At 50.6% G+C, this 20284-nt stretch overlaps 1 protein-coding gene across 10 annotated transcripts in view; it reads left to right on the top strand.

Moving 5' to 3' along the window:
• The window catches only part of BOC (BOC cell adhesion associated, oncogene regulated), a 76894-nt gene continuing 56610 nt past the window's right edge, over window positions 1–20284 (top strand). For 8 of the 10 annotated variants that reach the window (XM_057696308.1, XM_057696306.1, XM_057696307.1 and 5 more), the window contains exons 1-2: window positions 1–137; window positions 4301–4392. The gene's annotated coding sequence lies outside the window, so the exon portion shown is untranslated. Of the gene's footprint in view, window positions 138–4300; window positions 4393–5843; window positions 5932–20284 lie in introns of all 10 variants that reach the window. The other 2 variants (XM_057696304.1, XM_057696303.1) reach the window with 1 other exon arrangement.

The raw sequence follows: 20284 nt of genomic DNA, 5'->3' as shown, positions 1-20284 counted from the left end.
TCCCGTTTTGTGTGTCCCTGGGTGTCACTGTGCGGGTCGTGTGTCCTTGCGGCGCCGGGCTGTGTGGCTCTCTCCGCGCCCACCGCGTCGGCCCCCGGGCCCCGGCTCGCCCTTCCCAGGAGCCGGCTGCACCGGAGGTGAGTCACGTCGCAGAAGTTTGTTTGCTTTTCATAAAAGTTGTGTTTATTTGTTGGTTTGGGGAGGGGAGGGGGCGGGTGGCGGCCGCAGGCCGGGCGATGCCGAGGAAACGCCGGCGGGTGGCTGGTGTGGACGCGCCGGCGGCGGGAGCGGGTCCCAGCGCCTGGCCCGCGGGCTCGGGCCGGGGGACTGCGGCCGAGGCGGGCGGCGGGGTGCCGGGCCCGGGAGCGCCGCATCTCGTTCCCTGCGGGTGCGGTCTGGCCCGTCGTTCCCGGAAGCTTCCCGGGTGGAAGAAGGGCCCGGACAGCCTCCCAAACTTCCCCCGAAGGCTGACAGCGGTCTCCGGCTCCGAGCTCAGGGCCGTGGGGAGAAACCCGCGTGGGGGCGGCAGATACACGGAACCACCGCGCACTCATTTGTCCTCCTAGGCGGTGAGGCTTTATCGCCTTGGCGTTTAAAGAAAACCAACCAGCCAAACAACAGACAAACAAAAAAACAAACTACAATGAGGGACTGAACGGAAGGGGAGCGAAACTGCCCCAGACAAGCATCCCCCGCTGGAGGGGTGGAAGGGGCGAGGCCGAAGTGGGGGGTGTCCAGAGGTGTCTGTGGGTTTGGGGCAGCATCGGGAGGAAGGGGTGTGTGTGTGTGTGTGTGTGTGTGTGTGTGTGTGTGTGCGCGCGCGCGCGCAGCGTCCTCCTGGGGTTATTCTCTTGGGGGGTTTTGTGAAACTGTGAGAAGTTGGGAAATGATCCTTTGGAACAAGTGGGAAGGGGCTGTGGAGAAAGGCAAGGAACCCAGGAAGAATTTTCTGCTGGATTTTTGAAGGCTCTGCTTAACTCTCAGAGCATCCAGTGCTAGTTGGCTCTTCCAGATGGTAGGAGAATTTTGAGGGGTGGGGGCGCAGGCAGACCTGGCGGAGTTAAAGGAGCCCTGGGGATTTGTTTGCTTAGTTTTGTTTTGGGGATGGGGTTGCAGTGGCAGGGTTCTTTGAAAGGTTATTGTGTGCCTCCAGAGATGTGGCAGTAGAGCTAAGAATATCCAAACCACACACCAACAATCCTAAACAGGCACTTTCTGGGTGTGGTGGGATGTCCTGCCGCTCCCCCATCCCTTCTCAGCAAGTTCAAATGGGTTTGCATAAGTTTTTGACCCAGAGTTACCTCTTTGAAGGGATTGAGTGAGAAGTATGTTTTGGTTTCACACCCTTGTGCCACCTCCAGGTGCCCTGTACCCAGCTCACATTTGTCACCTGGGTCTTTGTTACCCAGAACTTCGCACACATTGGCTATTGAATGAATGAAGTTTTCAAAATTCTTGAGCGTGCAGACATTTCTGATTTATTCCATGATTGGGCCCCAAGCACGCAGCCCAGCCCTGTCATGGTTTTTCATCCCTTTGGTTACAGCTGGAAAACCAATCTCCGTTTTCTTAAGGACAGCATAGCAGTATTAAAACAGTCTCCTTGGACTAAGGTGGGGGCTAAGGTCCCCATACATATGCGCAACCTGTTTTCTGAACTTGAAGTGAATCTGAGGGAAGAGTGTGGCCATTTTGAGGTGTGTAACAGGTTTCCCAGGAACGTTTCTGAGGTCTTGTAATTGGTACTTTTTAATGGTTTCATAATTGAAACCCAGAAGGTTCCCATGGTAATCTTGAAGCACCTTAGGGTCAGTGGGACAGAGGCAGGGCGGAAACAGAAGTGGAGTTATGATTTTCCCGCAGGATGAGTTTTGGAGCGAGTGTATGGAAAATGAAAGAAGTGAGAGTTGCCGCTTTGCTGACATTGCCTGCCCCCAGTTACTGCTTAGAGTCTGGCCCTGCAGGAGGCCGAGGCCGTCTACACCTAAGAAATCTGAGGATTGAGATGTCAGACACTGTCCCGTTCATCCTCTGTCAGGAGATCTCAGAAGAGGAACACGACAAGAAACATTTTCTCGGGAGAAATTGCCCACGCCACAGCATTGGCTTTACTGGAGAGAGGAAGTTCATAGAGGCCAGGAGAGTTGGTTCCTTGACCCCAGCTGGTTATGGGTAGGGGTGGAGGGGCACAGAGAATCCTGCTTAGCTGTTAGTTGGTTGGTTGACTTGCAATAAGAGAGTGATTTATGTTCATTTCCATCCTCCAAATGGGTCCAGAGATCTTCCCTTCTTTGAAATGCTTTTTCAAATGTTTGGGCTCCTAGCTCTCTTCAGCAACGTATCTGTGGTTTCCATTACCCTAAGAAGGATTAGGAGATTTTACTCATGAAATAAGAGAGTAGGAGATTTTACTCGTGAAATAATCCAGTTGACTTCCCCAGGGATCCCCAGGATATAAGCAAGGATGGTGAGACATGAACCTGGTGGTCACAAGATGCCACAGGACCCTAGGGGTCTGAGTTCAGATTTCAACAAAGTCACCGATATGGTTAATGAATAAGGATTTTTCTTTCTGTGTCTTTTAAGTAAGCAGGAAGAACCTGAAGAGGACCCAAGTGCACCAGATAATTGCTTCCAGTACTTTCTGGCCCCTGAATAAGAACGTATTAACCTGGCACCAGAAGATATTGTACATTGAGAGTTTGCTTTCTTTCCTCCAAACTCCAGACCTCCTTGCTATCTGGGAAAATAAGGAGAGGGTAGAAGAAATGGAAATTGGGGATGGAAAGAAAAGAAAGTGATTTGTTACATTTTTTAAAACGTATTTAATGTATGGAACTTCTTGTCATCTCCATACTTCAATTCAGCAAATGTTTATAGTACATCGGACCCCAGACTGGGAGCCTTTTTGTCCCAAGAGAATAAGCTTTCTTAGTCAAAGGATGGTTCTCCAAAGTACCCTCTCCTCCCAAATTTTACTTGTTTTACAAGCATCTACTAATAATAAAGAAAATGTGTCTTAAATTCCCATAACAACTGTTTTTGTTCATCCACATGCATACATACTTTTCACATAGCTGTGATGAAAGTATAGACTCTTGTAGTCAGACAGCCCTGAAGCAGCTCTACGCTTTTGACCAAAGACTTATAGGGAACAGGTATATCCAACCACTTTGCTATTACTGGGAACAGCCTAAATCCTGAGAGTGCTCCCACGTGGAGCCTTTACATGTAATATTTTCATCATTTATGAGGCTGAATCAAATATTTGGGGCCAGAGGATGGGATGGAAGAGGGTGTTTGTTTTTAATCTAGAAATCCATGTTTACAAAAAGCCTCCTTAAACAGGGCTTTTGCCTCCTTGCAGCCCTCAGGGTTGGAAATGGGTAGAGAAGGGGAGGTGGAATCAGGAAGTAAGGCTTAAAGGATCCATTTCAAGTGGCACTGCCCTGAGGATTAGGAAACTTGGGTTGGAGCCCTGACTCTGCCTGTGGACGCCATTCACACTGGCTCAGTCCAACTGAGCTAATCAGTCCCTGCGTCTCCATTACCACTGAGTTCGCTCCTTCCCCAGGCTTGGCCAGTCTCTCCTGCCCTTCCTTTTATGATTCCACCATCCTACCATCTTTTCCATTCCTGCTACCACCACGCTTCTTCACATCTTTGACAGTTGTGCTGACACATGGCTGGAATTCCGACTGGCTACCTGCCACCCCCCCTTCACCCCCTGCCACCACCCATCCTCCATCAGTCCCATGAACAAGTCATCACCCAGTCTGTTTACAAGCAAAATTTCTTAGCCCTCTCACATGTGGCTGTGTCTCATCTCATAACATCACCTTGAAAGGACCCTTCTGCTCCATCTGGACCCACCTATTAGGTGGTCCTTGATTTTGGAGGGATTCATTGCTTGTGTGCTGCCTTACCACCCCCAACCCCTTCCTTGTTGGCTGACCTTACTGTGTATGAGGGCTGTTGATAATGTGTTCTTAACAGATATTTGGTGAGTATTGATGAAAATGGACCACTGGATGCAAAGGTAATGGTTTTGTAAGAGCAACAGACTGTTTTCAATGTAATCATTGTCCTTCATCTATTGTGCAGTTCATTTGTAGCCAGGGACCAGGTAACTGGAGATTTAAGGAAGCCTATGATTTAGAAAAACTGCTTTTTCCTTGTTTTCTTATTTGTAAAATGGATTAATGAGGAATTACTCTGGTTTGTAGCAGTGCACCTTATAAAAAGCAAACACTTTTGAAGTGTTTGTTTATTTTGTTTGAGACACTTTCTTTTTCCTCAGGCCCAGAACAGGCTTCCTGGAACCCATGACCCATGAAGTCCTGTCAACATTCACACCATCTGAGGGTATCAGTGATGAAGTAGAAGAAGCAGGTGAGGTTTTCTGCCCACAGTGTAATATCTCTGGCCTGTTGGGTCAGTCATATTTTGATGTTTTGTGTTGCCACTTGAAGATGTTTCCCATCCTTCAGTATTGGAAGGGGCCAGTTTTGAGCGGAATCTGAACTAAACAGTTTGCCTTCAGTTCAACCCAGATACTCTTATAGTCAGAGCCTGTGGTGGCCTCTTTCCCCTGGGATAACCATATGGACCCCCCTTTCCCTGCGGCAAATTCTGTTCAACATGTTGGTTATAAGCCATTTACTGTGGATTTGGAGCCTAAGACTGCTGTGGAAAAGTCCTGCTTAGGTTTGGATGAAGAAAGTCCTGTGTTTATGTGTCTACCAATTGGTATTACGGCGAATGCCTTCTGATCTGATGTACTGGGTGGTGTTTATCTCACAAAACCCAGAGGGATTCCATGTCATTCCATCTTCTGAAATAACGTTAGGAAATAGCTTCTCTTTTCCTAATGGTGAATTTGGCCTTATCTTCAAAGGAGGCCTTTGATGTTTGGGACAGGGTTATTGGGCAGTAAGAGGAAATCATAGGAGAAAGATCAGAGCCAGTGACACACAGTCAACTTAACTTGGTTGCCAGAGAAAACGTTGAGGAAAGTCTCAACGAGTTCTCCTGGTTAGTAACAGGAAAGTACAAATTATATTATGGGTTGGATAAAAAGTCATCCAAAAGGAGCTGAGCAGCAGAAAATATGGAAAAGAAATGTTTATTCTTCTCCAAAATGAGTTTGGACAGCATTGGACAAGATGAAGGTGATGACACGTGTGTAGATTGGAGCCTTCATCCTTCCAACAAGCTGTTATTGAGCACTCACCATGTGCCCAGGGTCAGTACCAGAGCCCACGCCTTCCAGAATCCCGTGACTGAGGGAAAGGGATGTGCAGGGCACAGCAGTGCAAACTCCAGTGTGAAAGTACTTGGACTGGGTCATGAAGAAAGGCTTCTGGAGGGAGGAGAGCAGTATCTCAGGCGAAGTCCTAGAGGCAGAGATGGTGCTGGCAGGACTGAAACGTTCTTTTACCTCTGCCCGTATGTTGTTCATTATTTTCTCCCTGCAAACTTACTTTTCCTCAGTGGATAATAGACTGAAGTGTTCTTAAGACAGGAGGTTTCAAGTACAGAGTATTTTTTTTTTTTAATTTTAGTAAAATTAAAAACTGGAATCTCTGCATTGAATATGGAATCTCAGAAATGTGCGTCTTTAGCAAGTTTCTAAGAGCAGTTACTGAATAGCTTTCAGGGGAAAAAGGAGAAATGTGTGGTGATCTTTTCTTTCTCATCCATGTCAGATGTTAGCTGAGAGTGCCTGAATTCAGCTTTTCACTTCTAAATTCCATTTGTCCTTTGTTCCGCTGTCTGGGGTAGGTTTGCTTGGCTCTGAAATCATTCCCAGAGTAACAAGTGATGAGACGTGTTTACTTTAGGGACAAGTAAAAGTTGTGGGGCTCTCCAGTTGCCCAGGAACCTCCCTGGCTGCCAAGAGGGGGCTGTCATACAGGATGGGAGCTGCAGGTAAGAGGAGAAGGGCATATAGAGGTAGTTGGCCTTGGAGGTCCCCCAGGCTGAGCTGGAACTGCACTCTTGAAGAGAGCACTCTCCGTCTCTCCTGGCCTGCCAATATCTTTCCAGAATATTCCCAGCCAAGGGAATATTGCCTTTACTAGTCTGAACTTACCTGATATTACGATCCCAGCAGGCTTACTAGGTGTAGGTTGCAGTTAATTGGAGAGGAAAACTGGGGGGTTCTGGGTTTATTACTTTTCTGTGAAAGCAGAGGCTGCTCTTAATTATTTCACGAAGCATCTCCCCCGCTTGGCTCTCTGCTTTTCTGTCTGATGACTCATCCCGCAGGGGGGTGAGAGTAGCTCGTCCTTTTCGACATACCTGTGCCCATGTGAGGGGGATTTCATCGCGCAGTCAGCACAGTACCCACTTTTTCAAGGGAGACCACATAAAGTGATGGAGACTCACAGCTGTTTACTTCTGTCATTATGAATGGCTGTTTTGTAGTGAGCAAGTTGCATAAAAATCGGCTGTGTTGTAGCCGGGAGTTAGAGTCTAATGGCTCTTCCAACGTACAGGCCTTGCAAGCAATCACCTGCAGCTCTCCCTAGACAGCGTTGGTGGTCTGGCCGTCGTGAAGGCCGCGTCAGCTCCAGGTGAAAGCGCCACAGTCAGGTGCCTCTTGTTCTTAGCCTTCTGTTGCAGGGTTGGAGGCTGGGTAGTCAGGCCCGGCGTTCGCCTGCCTGGATGGTGGCAGCTTGCCAGCACGTTTCACTGGGTGGTCTTCAACAATGGGAGAGAGGAGGGGTGGCGAGCTTAGCTCTCCTGCCCAAAGGGGGAACAAGAAGGTTGGCAACCAGTCCCCTGTCACTGAAACACCACAAAGGTCCCGAATGTGGGTGAAAAGAACGGAACAGGTTGCTGAAGGCAGTATTGTGATGGAGTTCGTTTTTGTTCCCCTGATTTTACAAACGAAGCCTTGCATACATGGGGCGATTCTCCCTCAAGAGGGTGAGCACACACGCGTAGCAGGTGCCCTTCACCACGGGAGGGAAGAATTATTAGCTACTCAGGGAAATCAGCTGTGGACCCGAAGGGCAGGCCAACACCGGCAGATCCCAGTGCCAAAGAAGCAGCCCCGCCGGCCCCCATCGTCCTTCCAATGACGTGGGGAACAAGAGCTGCCACTTGGAGAGCCCTGCTGTGTGCCCCGCCCTGTGAGCACGGTCGCTGCAAGCCCCCAGCAGTCCTGTGAAGATGCGCAGCTCCATCCTATTCAGCAGATAAGGGAGCTGAAGCCTAAACAGTTGTGTCCGTTCTGGCCTCACAGCTGCTAAGTGGTACAGCCAAGATTTCACGGCAGGGCTGCTGACTCCAAAACTCAGACTTTGAGGGAAAAAAAGCAAAGTATCCAGACAGTCTCTCCCCCCAAGCAGGGCCCCCTTTGCTTAGGAGAACTGTTTCTTTTACAACTAACAAGGTCCAAGGGGCAGGTGGCGGCCTTTATGAGACTTGCCTTAAGAAACGAGTTGAAAACGGGGGCCATAACTGGCAGGTTTGGACGGGCTCCACCGCGGCAGCGTGAGGGAAGCTGATGTCTGGCGTCGCGGGCAGTGCTGGAAGCCGCCTGCATCTTGGGTCTCCCCTTGGAACGTGGCTCCTGCCTTTTTCTCCCACTGGGACATCATCTGAAGTGGCTGAGTTTCTGCTTCCACTGCAGGTGCCAGCTGAATCCCTGTGCTCCTTGAGTCTCTGCAAGTCTTATCAAGCAGGTCCTCTGGGCCTCAGTGGGGTGAGGGGGAGAAGGCCCAGAGGACCTGCTTGATAAGACTTGCAGAGACCCGAGAGCACAGGGATTCAGCTGGCACCTGTAGTTCTACCCAGCAGGTAGTTTTCCTGGTCAGGAGAGGTGACAGCTTGCGCAGAAAAATACCCTGGGGAAGGAAGTAGCGGCTTTGACAGACAGCTAACTGACAGGAGATGGTACCTTCCAGGCAAATACAGGGCCGCGAGCGGAAAGAATCCTACAGGCCGTTACCTGCAAAGCCAAGCCGACTCTCCCTGCTGGCTCCAGGGAGGGGCGAGATTTGGCTGCGACAGGCGTGTGGTTGCCCTCAGTACCCTGTTTTTCTTTAGCAAGCGTGGAAAGCCTGAAGCCAGGATGTTCTGGCTTTGTGGCCAGGGGCACAGGACACCTGGGTTTACGATAAAATTATGTGACCCACTCGTCAGGTAACCAAAAGAAAATCATGGAAACTCTGAGCCTTTATCTCCCTGTCCTCGCAAGCTGCCTTCTCGGGGCACTAGGAAGATACAGAGAAATGGCACAAGGGAACACTTTTGTTGCAGAAGGTTCCTGCTTACCTTACAAGCCTCTGGCATCTGTGCTCACCCAAGATGAGCTGAGAGAGGAGACCTTCGAGGGAGCTGGGCAGAGGTCAGAGTCTGGGCTGGTTGTGTTTGTTTCCTAGGAGCGGAGACCTGAACTGAAGGCAGGTAGGTCCTGTTGCCAGATAAGCTGCTTTTCCCTCGCTTCTGGGAAAAGACAGGGAAGGCCTCCGGGTCTGGCAGGAGTTGAGAGAAGAGAAGATCGGATGGCAAGAGGAAGCTGGTTAACACTCTTCCTGGGAGAGGAAGGAACCGGGGAGCCTGAGGAGTGTTGGGGGGACCCCGTCTGAGAGAACAGAGGTTTGGAGTGAATCTTATTAGAAAGAGGGTTTAGTGCTGGAGAAAGATGGTTGTTGCAGGAGGGAGCAGTGTTTCTGGGGCCACTTCCAGGTGGGAGATTATGTGGCATCCTGGTCAAGGGTGGGTTTTGAAACCAGACAGGCCTGGGTTTGAACACAGGTTTGCCACTTGCTAGGTATATGACCCTGGACTAGTCACCTAAACTCGGAGACCCTAGTTTATTAAAGTTGTTGCAAAGAGAAAGCACATGAAATGCATTGTGAACATTCAGTAGAAGGAGGCCATTAATGGAAAGGGAAGGGAGGGGAGGGGAGGGGAAGGGAAGGGAGAGTTACTGATGGACTGGGCAGCTGAAAAGATGAGTAGGTGGAAGGCTGCACTGATGGAACCCCCACTGGCTCAAGGCTCTATAGAGATGAGGGACTGAGAAGATGAGGCAAGGCCCTGTCCCAAGTTCACCCATAGGTACCAGTCCTCAGGCCTGGTCACTGGGAAGACAGCTCCAACCCAGCCTTGTCCTCTGCTTCTTCTCTGACCCAGCACATTCCAGTCTACTGGTTAGGCCCCAGACCTGAGAGTCACCTTTGACTCTGTTCTTTCTCTCATACTCCACTTTTAAGTTGGCAAAAGATGTAGGCTTTACTTGTAAGATGTATTCGGAATCCTGCAACTTCTCACTATCCCCGCCTTCCAGCAGCGTTTCTTACTTGGTCTGTTGCAGTAGTTTCCTCAGTGTTCTCCCTGCCTCCACTCTTCCCTGACCTCCCTGCTCATAGTCTGTGCTTCATGAAGAAGTCAGTGTCAGCTTCCAAAAGAGGAGCCAGGGAAGGCCACTTCTCCACTCAAAACGCACCATGGCACCCGTTCCATTCAGAGAAAACTCTACCCCCCGTCAGTGCCCTCACCACCCCGTCTGCTCCCACAGCCTCCGTGGCCTCCTTGCTGCTCCTCCAACTAGCAGAACAACCTCTTTTCTCAGGGACTTTGCCCTCTGCCTGGAAGGCACTTCCCTGATATCTGCACAGGCCCTCCCTCACCTCATTGGGGTGTCTGCTTCGTGGCCACCCTCACCAGACTGCCCTTTATTAAATCACACTCCCACCATCACTCTCTCTCCCTTCAGCCTGATCTATCCTTTCTCAGTGTTACACCTCCTGGCGTATCTCTACTTGTTCATCTCCTTATTGCCTGCTTTTCCTCTAGAAGGAAGGATCCAAGGGATCAGGGACTTCATTTTGCTTCTCACTGCCTCCCCAGTGCCTGGAGTAGACCCTGGGATGTAATTGGTCCTCTTTTTTTTTTTTCTTTTTACTAGTCTGCAGGCCTTTCCTGAGTCTCGAAAGGGGTGTAATAAGAGTTTCAAACAGAATGAAGTCATTACCTACGGGTTTATATCAGAAAAACGCATTCTGGGTGTATGTATACAGGGGGAGTGTGGGAGAGGGGGCAGAGGATTCTAATACTATCCGGGTGTGTTTGCGAAAAGCTGGAAAGCAGTGCGCTAGGCCTTGGCAGCAGTAGCTCAGCTCCTCTGTCCCCCTCAAGGTGAGTGACTTTAGAAACGTTGGGGGTTGTGCCACTCGTTCCATCTGTAAGGGGAGGGTGAGAATGGACAGCCCTCTGGCCCTTCTGCACCACTCAAGGACAAGGTACTGAACGTGGACTTCGTGCCCGGCCCTGTGCTTGGCTGGGCTGGCAGCTGCAGAGAAGCCCAGGGCAGGCTCACGCCACCAGGAATAGTCTCGTTGTTCATCTGGAATTCCCTACGTGTGCCTGGACCATCCCCTCTAGTGCTCCTTTCTGTTTGCACAGTTGAATGGGAGTTCTGTTGCATCTGGGACGTGGGGAACACGGGATGAATCTGAGAATAGTTCAGTTCTGCACACATGGGGGCCCCATGCTAGGCACACAGGTGACAGGAATGGTCTCTGTGGTTGGAGAGTTGACAGCCTAAAGCACAAGGAATAGCAGGTTTGGATGTCGGCCCAGAGGGGAATAAATCTGACTTCAAATTGCCTCTCAGTCATTTCTGGCTTGGTTCTAGATTTAGAAGTGAAGGAAGAATAAAAATAGGGACAAATATCCCAAGAGGTCTCGTGCTGACAACAAACGTGCCTGAGATATTACTCGACCGAGATCCCAGACCCAACATCTGCATCCTCTCAGGGAGCTGGGGAATGGTCCAAACGTCCTCCTCCAGGTTTTTTTAACTTAAAAAGAAATTAATAGTCTTTTTTTAAAAAAAGCAGTTTTAGGTTTATAGAAAAAAATTAAGTGACAATTACAGGGAGTTGCCACATACCCCTCAATCCCTACCAATTTCTTTGTTGCAGTTGATGAGTCAGTGTTGACGCTTCGTTATTAAAGTCCATAGCTTACATTAAGACTCATTTTTTGCATCATACAGTCTATGGTTTTGACAAATGCGTAATGACACATATCTACCATTAGTGCAGTATCAGACAGAATAACAGTTTCACTGCCTAAAAATCCCCTGTGCTCCACTTATTTGGCCCTCCTTCCTTCCCTCTCCCATTCCCTAGCAACCACTGCTCTTTTGTTTGTTTGTTTATGTTTTTGTTTTCTTGTTTTGGCGCACGGGCTTAGTTGCTCCACAGCATGTGAGATCTTCCTGGAGCAGGGATTGAACCCATGTCCTCTGCATTGGCAGGCGGATTCTCAACCACTGCGCCACCTGGGAAGCCCACCACTGCTCTTTTTACAGTCTTTGTAGTTTTGTCTTTTCCGAATGTCATGTGGTTGGAATCACACAGTATATATAGTCTTTCCAGGTTGGCTTCTTTCACTTAGCAATCTCCTCCAGGTTTGTTGTGTTTTTTTTTTTAATATTTATTTGTTTATTTAATTATTTGGGTGTGCTGGGTCTTAGTTGCGACGTGCAGGATCTTTTGTTGCAGTGCACGGGCTCTTCGTTTTGGGGCGCGGGCTTCTCTCCAGTTGTGGCGCTTGGGCTAAGTAGTTGCGGCACTCAGGCTCTAGAGTGCACAGGCTTAGTTGCCCAGCGGCATGTGGGATCTTAGTTCCCTGACCAGGGATTGAACCCACGTCCCCTGTATTGGAAGGTGGATTCTTAAGTACTAGACCACCAGGAAGTCCCTGCTCCAGTTTTAAAAGGAGGAGCCCACAGCCGGTTTTGAGACCCACCCGCCTAGAGCCCAAAGGTCTGCAGGGCTGCTCCTCTGTCATCCGTCCAGTGGCCCTGGTGCTACTGGAGTTCAGCCGGGGCTGGTAAACTGTCAGTTGCTGCCTGTGTTTTGGTTCCACATCTGGAAGCATCAGCTGTGCAGACCTCTCGTCCCATCCTTAAGTAGAGAGACAGGAGGAGCACCGGGCTGGTTGCCGTCCTCCTCGCTAGTTTGTTTTACTTGCTCTGGAGCTTCAGAGGAGCAGCGGGGACGTGAGCCTCGCGGGCAGGCAGGGCAGGCGGCGCGCCTTCACACCACATGCGGCGGCGGCGGCGGCTCCCGCAGCCTCTGAAGTCGCTGTCTCGGCCCCAGCGGTGCTTGCGCTGAGCCCTGGGACTGACTGCATAGGGGCTGGTTTCGTGGTCCTTGAGGAGGAACACTGATCAGGCGCCAAGGGTGAGAACGTCTTCCCTGCCAAGAGGTGCTTCTTTCTCCAGTCAGCCTCTCACACGAGGATTCCTGGGCGGTGTGGCGGCAGGGACCACGGTGTTTCAGCGCCCTCACAGTCACTAAGCAGTGAGGCTCTTGGGGGGTGGGGGATGATGGTGGGTTTTATAACTAGAGCAGAAGGAGACGCCCCCTCCAACCCCGCCCCAGCTCTGGACCACACTTAGCGGAAAGAGAAGTGCCTGTGAATGGGGGGTCTCGTGGGCCATCTGGGTGAACCAGGCTGAAACGCTCCAAGGCTGAAAGGGGTGCTAGGTAGAGAGGGTTCCAGCCCCGGGAGCAGGGACTGAGACTTAGACCCCAGCTTCCGTTGCTTCCTGTGGAGTAAACACGGAGCTGAGGCCGGCCCTTACCTTCTCACTCCGAAGAGCACCAGGCAGGTGCCGCAGAGTTCAGCACAAAGGAGGAAGACGACGTTGCCTCCTTGGACAGTCAGCTCTCAGACGGTAGCAGCTGCACGCCAGTGACCTCAGTCCTCACCACCTCGTCCTCCGGTTTGCTCTTTGCCTAGCCCGCCCTCCCATCTGCAGCCTGCTCAGGCGCTCGCCGAGAGCTCCAGGCTGCCACTCAGTGGTTCTTCCTGCTCGTACCTGTGTAGGTGGACACGTGGACACACAGCACCTGTCCCAGGTGTGTCACCAAGACGGTGAGCACCAGTGCAGTGACGTGTGTAATGCTCCTTAAACCCTCCAGAGAAGTACTCCCTGCAGGCAAGCTGTCCGTGCTTTCGTCGTTAATTATGGAATCAGGGTGGTGTGCCCTGCCCGCTCCGGTCTTCCTGGGTCTAGCTCCAGCGTCTGGAAGGCTGTGACTGACTGTTGACCATCAACACGTGGGAAGCCTTGGCCCTTGCCTCAGTTTGCCTGCAGGGGCTGAGAACAGAAGACTGCTGAAGATGAGAGGGTGAGCCCGGTGTTCCCTGCCAAATCCAGCCTTCACTCCTAAGTCACCTCCTCACATGCTGTCCCCCCAGGAGGTACAGTCCTGAGGGAGAATCCTAGACTGGCTTCCGTAGGGGCAGCCAGGCAGTGTGTGTCTAGGAACAGGGACCATGTTTGCTAAACCAAGAGATAAATATGTGATCTAACAAAGCATTTGGATGGGGCTCTTTTTCCCTGATTTTTCAGGGAAAAATCTCAAACACTGCGTTTATATCTTGTGATGTATTAAAAAATAACCCTTTAGTACAAGGAATGGCATTCTGTACAGTGGGGGCCGTGCCAAGGCCTCCCGACGGTGTGGTCGCCTGTTAGAGCAGGGTGTGCAGGGAGGCGTGGGTTGCCCCCTCCCCCCACATGCACACGTGAAGCGCCAGCTGAGTGTTGGTGGAAGGAAGTCTCCAGGGCGGTGTGGGTGTTCTCTAGTACTTTCTCTCCAGAGCAATCTGTGGGAACCAGAGGCAGGGTCCCAATTCTACCCACCACTACCTGACGCCCCTCTTTAGAAAAAGCCTCCGTGGCCATAGAACTGGGAGGCTCCTGAACTACTAAGTTCTACAGCTTTCAAAGTCAGGTGGTGAAGAGGACCAGCCCGCCCCATTGCGATGGAGTGTCAGGCAGCAGAACTCATCTTCCTCACACAAGGAAACGAACCAGCGTGCCAGCGCTGACGCCCATGGTCTGGATGGGGGAGAGACACGCTGACGTCCATGGTCTGGATGGGGGAGAGGCACGCTGACGCCCATGGTCTGGGTGGGGGAGAGGCACGCTGACGCCCATGGTCTGGGTGGGGGAGAGGCACGCTGACGCCCATGGTCTGGGTGGGGGAGAGGCACGCTGACGCCCATGGTCTGGGTGGGGGAGAGGCACGCTGACGCCCATGGTCTGGGTGGGGGAGAGGCACGCTGACGCCCATGGTCTGGGTGGGGGAGAGGCACGCTGACGCCCATGGTCTGGGTGGGGGAGAGGCAGGAGGCTTGTTTCTTCGACTCTCAGCCGAGATGAGGTGTGTTCCCTTTCCCCGGGCAGGGGGTTCTGGCCTGTCTCCCACCCTCTGAAACGCATGATGCCCACTGCAGCCGGCCTCCCTTCAGTCCCCGAGGTTTCACACGGAGCTGTTTCTGGTCATCCAGAGACCCAGCAATTCACCTTGCTGAGAGCAGTGCTGTTGATGCGTCTTCAGGCATCCTCCACGTGGCCCCAAAGACGTGATCATAACCAGTAAAGAGTGGCCTTTCAGTTGATCAGCCAACAGCTGATTGAGCACCATGCCTGCTGCCCTCAAGATGCTTATAACTTAGATTCTGAATATGTCCCACATTCAAGCAAGAGGTCATTTTATGTTGAATGGCGTCATCTGCCTTTTCTCGTTGGAAGAGCCCTTGGCTCACAGGAGGTGCTAGATGTCACCATTATTTTATCATCGTGATTATTATTACTTTGGCTTTTGAGATAAGCTGCTGATTTATAATTCCTTCTCAAGAGCCCATATTCTCAAAGAATTTGGCTATTTAAAGAATTGTGTCGCTTATGGTGTGTTTGGGAATTTTATAGGTAGACCAATGGAGGTCCAGAGAAAAGTGATGGTCTTTCCCTTGGACCTTGAGGCCTATGCACTTGGTTGGTTCTGCCATCAGGGAAAAGCCAGCCAACGCTGGGGACCTGTCATTGGTGAGGTATGCTCAGGGTTCTGGAGAAGCCCCATCCTGTACAGGGAAGACCCAGAAAGGGAGCAGAGGGCATGGGGGGAGGTGGGGGCGGCCAACAGGGTCAGGGTTCCTGAGCCAGAGCACCAAGGAGGAGCTCCTCGGGGCCTCGCGCCCTCCAGCTGTGGCCGGCAGTACCCTTTCAGGGGTGAGGCTGCTGCTTTGGCCCAACACTAGGGAGCCTTCGAAGGTTGAAGAGGGGTGTACCACCCTCCATTACCACAGCATGGGTGCTCCTGGAAATCTGCCTGACAGTGCTATTTGGCTTAACTGCGGTGACCTGGGGGGGCAGTCCGTGGGCGAGGGTGGAGAGGGGTCCTGGAAGTTGGTACAGGATTGAGAAGGTTTGCGACGGGTCTTATTCTAGTCATCCTGTTGAAAAAGCCAGTTTCATTGTTATTTAAAAACTCAAATACACAAAAGCAGAAGAGTATCATGAACCCCATGTACCCATCACCCAGATTCAACAATTATTAAGACAAACAAAAGTTTTTAAAATACTACTTTGTTTTCATTGCTGTGCTCTGTGTGCACATAGGATAAGGATGGATGGCACAAAGGTCCTCTTACCAAAAGACGTGTGTGATCCAGTCTTCCTGTGCCCTCCTCCCAGGGGCGTGGAAAGGAAAGAACACCAGCCCAGGGCACTTGGGTTTGATCCTCACTTGCTCCGCGGTGCTCTGAGGTGTTTCTATGTGTCTCCTTTACCAGATGCTGAGCTCTTAGAGAAAGCTCAAACTTTATCTTTGGGTCCACAGAGCTTAATATTGAAGGAGTGTTCAATAGGTGTTTATTGACTTGTAAGGCAAGGGATGGTATGAGTCAGAATGGACAGGTATAAGTGACGTGAGTACTTAGTTCACCGTTTGGGGAGGAAAAGAGGGAGCTGATGGGGTTTAGAGTTCAGTAAGGGTCCGTTATCTGAACCCTGGGGGATCCTGAATGGGTGAAGGGTGAGGTGTGATCATTCTGCAGTGCAGGGCCTCCTGGTTTTGCTGAGAAGGAAGAAGTCAGCGGCAAGAGATGACAGGAGGGAGCTGGATCAGAGCTGCTGTCTGCCTGGCCCCCAGATGCAGGCGTCTGCAGGCCCGGGTATGAGGGGACAGGATTCTAGGAATGGCGGCTCCAGCTCAGACCCATTTTTCTGGGTGGCCACAAGCAGTCTGCAAGCCGCCTGTGCCACCAGGGCCCGTGTGTCATTCCAAGCACTCTTTTATTCGTTTTGGAGTTGGCGAGGAACAGGCTCCTCCATGTGTGGGGACCAGAGTCTGCTTCCAGTCTGTGGAGTGCTGGGCAGCTGGGCAGGGGTGAGGTGGTATAAGATGGGTGTCAGAGGAACAGGCAGGGAGATGCTGCAAACACCCGCTCATTCCTGGCCCTGCTGTAGGCAGCAGGGCCCCCCGGCAGGGTGTGCCAGGGCCCACACAGACCCCAGGGAGTCTCCAGGCCCTGACTTTCATCCGTGACCTGCCCCTCCCTTCCCTGCCTGGTCTTTTTCAGTTTAAACTTCCAGCTCTGTCCTCCCCTCCCATACACGCATGATGTGTGTGTGAGTGTTTTAATTTTTATTCTTGGCAGAAGTTAAGACACAGAATGGATTTGGAAGGAGATGAAACCAGTCTGGGTATATGCTGGGCAGCGGTGGCTTCATTCCTGGAGTGGGAGGGCCGCAGAGGGGGAGGGGCTGGGTGGGACCCAAGTCTCTAAGATGGGGGTGGGGTGCTGTCTCCACCCAGCAGGGACCAAACTGAAAATCCACTCCTTGGGGAAGGGAAGGTCAGAAGCTAGAGGCTGAGCTGTTAACCCTTTGGGATGTCAAAAAGCCGGTTCCAGGGGAGCCACAGCCCACTGGTGCAATCTGGTGTTAAGTGGATGTGGGACCCCTGGACGGCCAACACCTGTTCTACTTCCTGGTGGTCTGTGAGCCCCTGAGACTGTTCTCAGTTTGTTAAGGGAGTCACTAATGCGCTTCAGGTTTTCATGTGCAGACGCTAAAATGTGCATATGCTTGGAAAGCTTCCATTCTCCTGCTAACCTCCCTGCCCCCAGAAGTGGTGATTGCCCCAGCAGGGGTGACTGTGGCCCAGGGACCTGTTTGAGTGTCACCTTTGCTACTGTGGAAGCTGTCTTGGCCCCCAAAGTAGGTGTTCTTTGCAGTGGTTGTCTCTTCTTAGGTTTTTATTTCTGTGTGAAGAGGAGAAAACTAGGAATCTGAAAGTCCAGAAAATATCTGGGGAAATCTGAAAGAAACTTTGAGAAAATGTTTTATTCATTCAAATATATGAAGATATTCAATTTGTGGAGAAAAAAAAATTAGCTTTAAAAATGGCAAGAATTGGGGCTTCCTAGGTGGCGCAGTGGTGGAGAATCCGCCTGCCAATGCAGGGGACACAGATTTGATCCCTGCTCCAGGAAGATCCCACATGCCGCGGAGCAACTAAGCCCGTGCGCCACAACTATTGAGCCCATGTGCTGCAACTACTGAAGCCCACACGCCTAGAGCCCGTGCTCCGCAACAAAAGAAGCCACAGCAATGAGGAGCCTGCGCACCACAATGAAGAGTAGCCCCCACTCACCACAACTAAAAAGAAGGCCTGCGCACAGCAAAAAAGACCCAACACAGCCAATAAAATAAATAAATAAATTTATTTTAAAAAATGGCAAGAATTTCACTAAAAATAATATAGCAGGGAACATCTTTGTACAAAACTTGCAATTCCAACCATGGCATCCCATGCAAGCAGGGCGTTTCTGGCAGACCTTCTTTGTCAAGATGACCCGCAAATCCATGGCGGAGACTCCCAGTGGTTCCCAGCCCTGGCTGCACGTCACAGTTTCCAGGAAAGAGGTCTGAAAATGCTGATACCTGGGCCCCACCTCCACAGGTCTAACTGAATTTGCCCGAGGTGCTGCCCAGGCACGGATGTGTTTTAGTGTCCCCAGGTGGTGGTTCGATGTAGCCAGCGTCAGGAACCTCCACTCTTATGTAAACAGAAGGAAGATGAGAGAGGCCAGACTGAGAAAGGGAAGCAGTTTACTGTCTCTCAGTACATGCTGCTGCTTGTTACTCGGATCCAGCCTCAGAGGGCTGCTCCAGCTTTTGGACAGGATTGAGGTGCTCAGACCTCAGGACTGACTCCGGGTGGGGTGGCGGACCGCGCATCTTCAGGAGTTGGCTGCGGAGTGCATTGTGGGACCTGCCGAACCCATCCCTCCCGAAACATGGTGGCTGGTGCGTGACTCCATCTCAGGCTGATTTTGGTTTTTTCAGCTTTCCTCAGTTTCCTTTTTTGGTTTGTCGGCTTAAATCTACCAGGGACACTAGGACCAGCAGGCAGGGGAAGCAGGTAGCCCTGGCTTTGAATCCTTTACTTGAGCAAGATGCTTAATCTCTCTAAGCCTCAGTTGCTGCATCTGTAAAATGGGGATAACAAAACTACCTCCTTCACAGAGTTACTTAGAGGTTAGACAGGATAATACCTGCACATCATCACCCACATAGTAACTCAGCAGATGGTCATGTTCTTTCTTTTATGCTAAGATGGGATATTTCTTCCAATTCTAAATATTTGCCTTAATCTCATATCGTGACAAAACCTGGTGTGCTATGTTCACTAAATCTGAATGACTTTTAATTTCATTGACAAATCAGTTAAATTAGGAAATTAGTGATTTAGCAGGAGAAAAAGGCAGTCTTTAAATGTTAATATGCCCAGCATCATAATTTCAGCAGACTAAGTGCTTGATGGATATCTTATACAATTTACTAAACAAAGTAATTTCAGATTTGTAAAGGTTGTTAACAGAATATTAAATGTGTTTTCATTTTTTGCAAAATACTTGTCCACATTGTGTGGAAGCAACAGAATCCTGAAATTAGGGGAGGGGTGCTTTACAAGCCAAAGAGCTGACTGTTGGATGTAGATGCAGGAAACACTTTAGATGTGATCATGGAGCAAAGAGCAGCATTTTAGTTGCTGGAGGAGTTGTTAGGAAATGGGGCCACCGAGGCCTATGGGAAGATAAAATTTCAGTGATGATGTGATAATATTTGGGGGTAGTTTTTTTTTAATTTACCTTTTTAATTATGAAAATAACTACACACTCTTGGAATGTTTCTGAAGTTTTTAGTATAAAAAGTGGAAATTTCCTACTCTTCAACCATAACTGATGTTAACATTTAAGTATCTCTTGACCTTCTCCTCTGACAGTCCGAATAACTGTACACCACCTATTCACATGTAGTTTTTAAAAATTACAAACATGGGATGCTATTTTACAAGTTGTTTTGGGGATATTCTCCAGGAACCTCTTAGGCCAACATTTCTCAAAGTGCATTTGATGAAATTCTCCCCACTAATGGTACTCCGAAAAAAGAAGCCACAGCAATGAGGAGCCTATGCACCACAATGAAGAGTAGCCCCCGCTCACCACAACTAAAGAAACCCCGTGTGCAACAACAAAGACCCAACACAGCCAGTATGGTCAAGTCAGTCCAGGCCTGTGGTTGAGTGAGTTCAGCCTTCAGTGCATACTCTACCCCCCTCTTAGTGATTCACAATGAGTAATAGCACATTAAAGGCTCTGAAAAGGCCTGCACTAAGGAAACCTAATTCGCTTTCCTTAACAAAGCATTTCCCTAAAATCTTTTTGCTAGCACATTTTAACAACCAGTAGGTTTTTAGAAGCGCTGTTTTAAGCATTCCTCACTAACCTCCCCTGCGCCTACCCCTGCTCCTCCATCTGCAACCTTGCGGGGCAGGCAGGAAGAAAAAAGCTCATTTATCATTTAATTAGCAAATACTGTGCTCCTACTACGTGCCAAGCCCTGTGATGGATGCTGGGGCTGCAGTCACGAGCAAGGCAGCAGGCTCTCCATCCTGGGAGGCTCCCGCAGAGCGCAGGTGTGAGTCGCACAGGACGGGTTGCACCTGGGCCGGCAGGACACCCGCAGCAATGCCCTGCCGCTGTGGAGCCCGGAGTAGCGGCTCGAAGTAGCCGCTCGGAGTGGCCCCACCCCCTGCGCGCCCGCCCCTTCATCATGCCTCCAGTGCCCCACACTTCGCTCTGCTATAAATAGTCGTGCCTGACCCAGCTGGCAGGACTCCATGTGTTTGTTTTCTCTGCGTGTGCCAGCCCTGCACTGAGGCCACTGGGCTTCCACAAGTTGCGAAGAGCTGACAGGAGTTGGGGTCGGGGGCTTCCAGCGGAAGGCAGGGACAGACAGACAGACTGGAGCATGCTTCAGGTTCCCAAATAGGTATTTAAGTTTTAGGTGGTTTAAAAGAGCTTTCTAAGTGAGGAAGATTGGGGGTGGTTGGGGGACTGAATGTGTATATTTGGGGGTCAGAGAGGTGAAGAAAATTGGTTTGTATGA

This window comes from Hippopotamus amphibius, chromosome 10, assembly GCF_030028045.1.
Source record: "Hippopotamus amphibius kiboko isolate mHipAmp2 chromosome 10, mHipAmp2.hap2, whole genome shotgun sequence".
Classification (NCBI taxonomy): domain Eukaryota; kingdom Metazoa; phylum Chordata; class Mammalia; order Artiodactyla; family Hippopotamidae; genus Hippopotamus; species Hippopotamus amphibius.
Note: the sequence above shows the minus strand (reverse complement) of the source record. Positions and strands in the feature narration are given on the sequence as shown.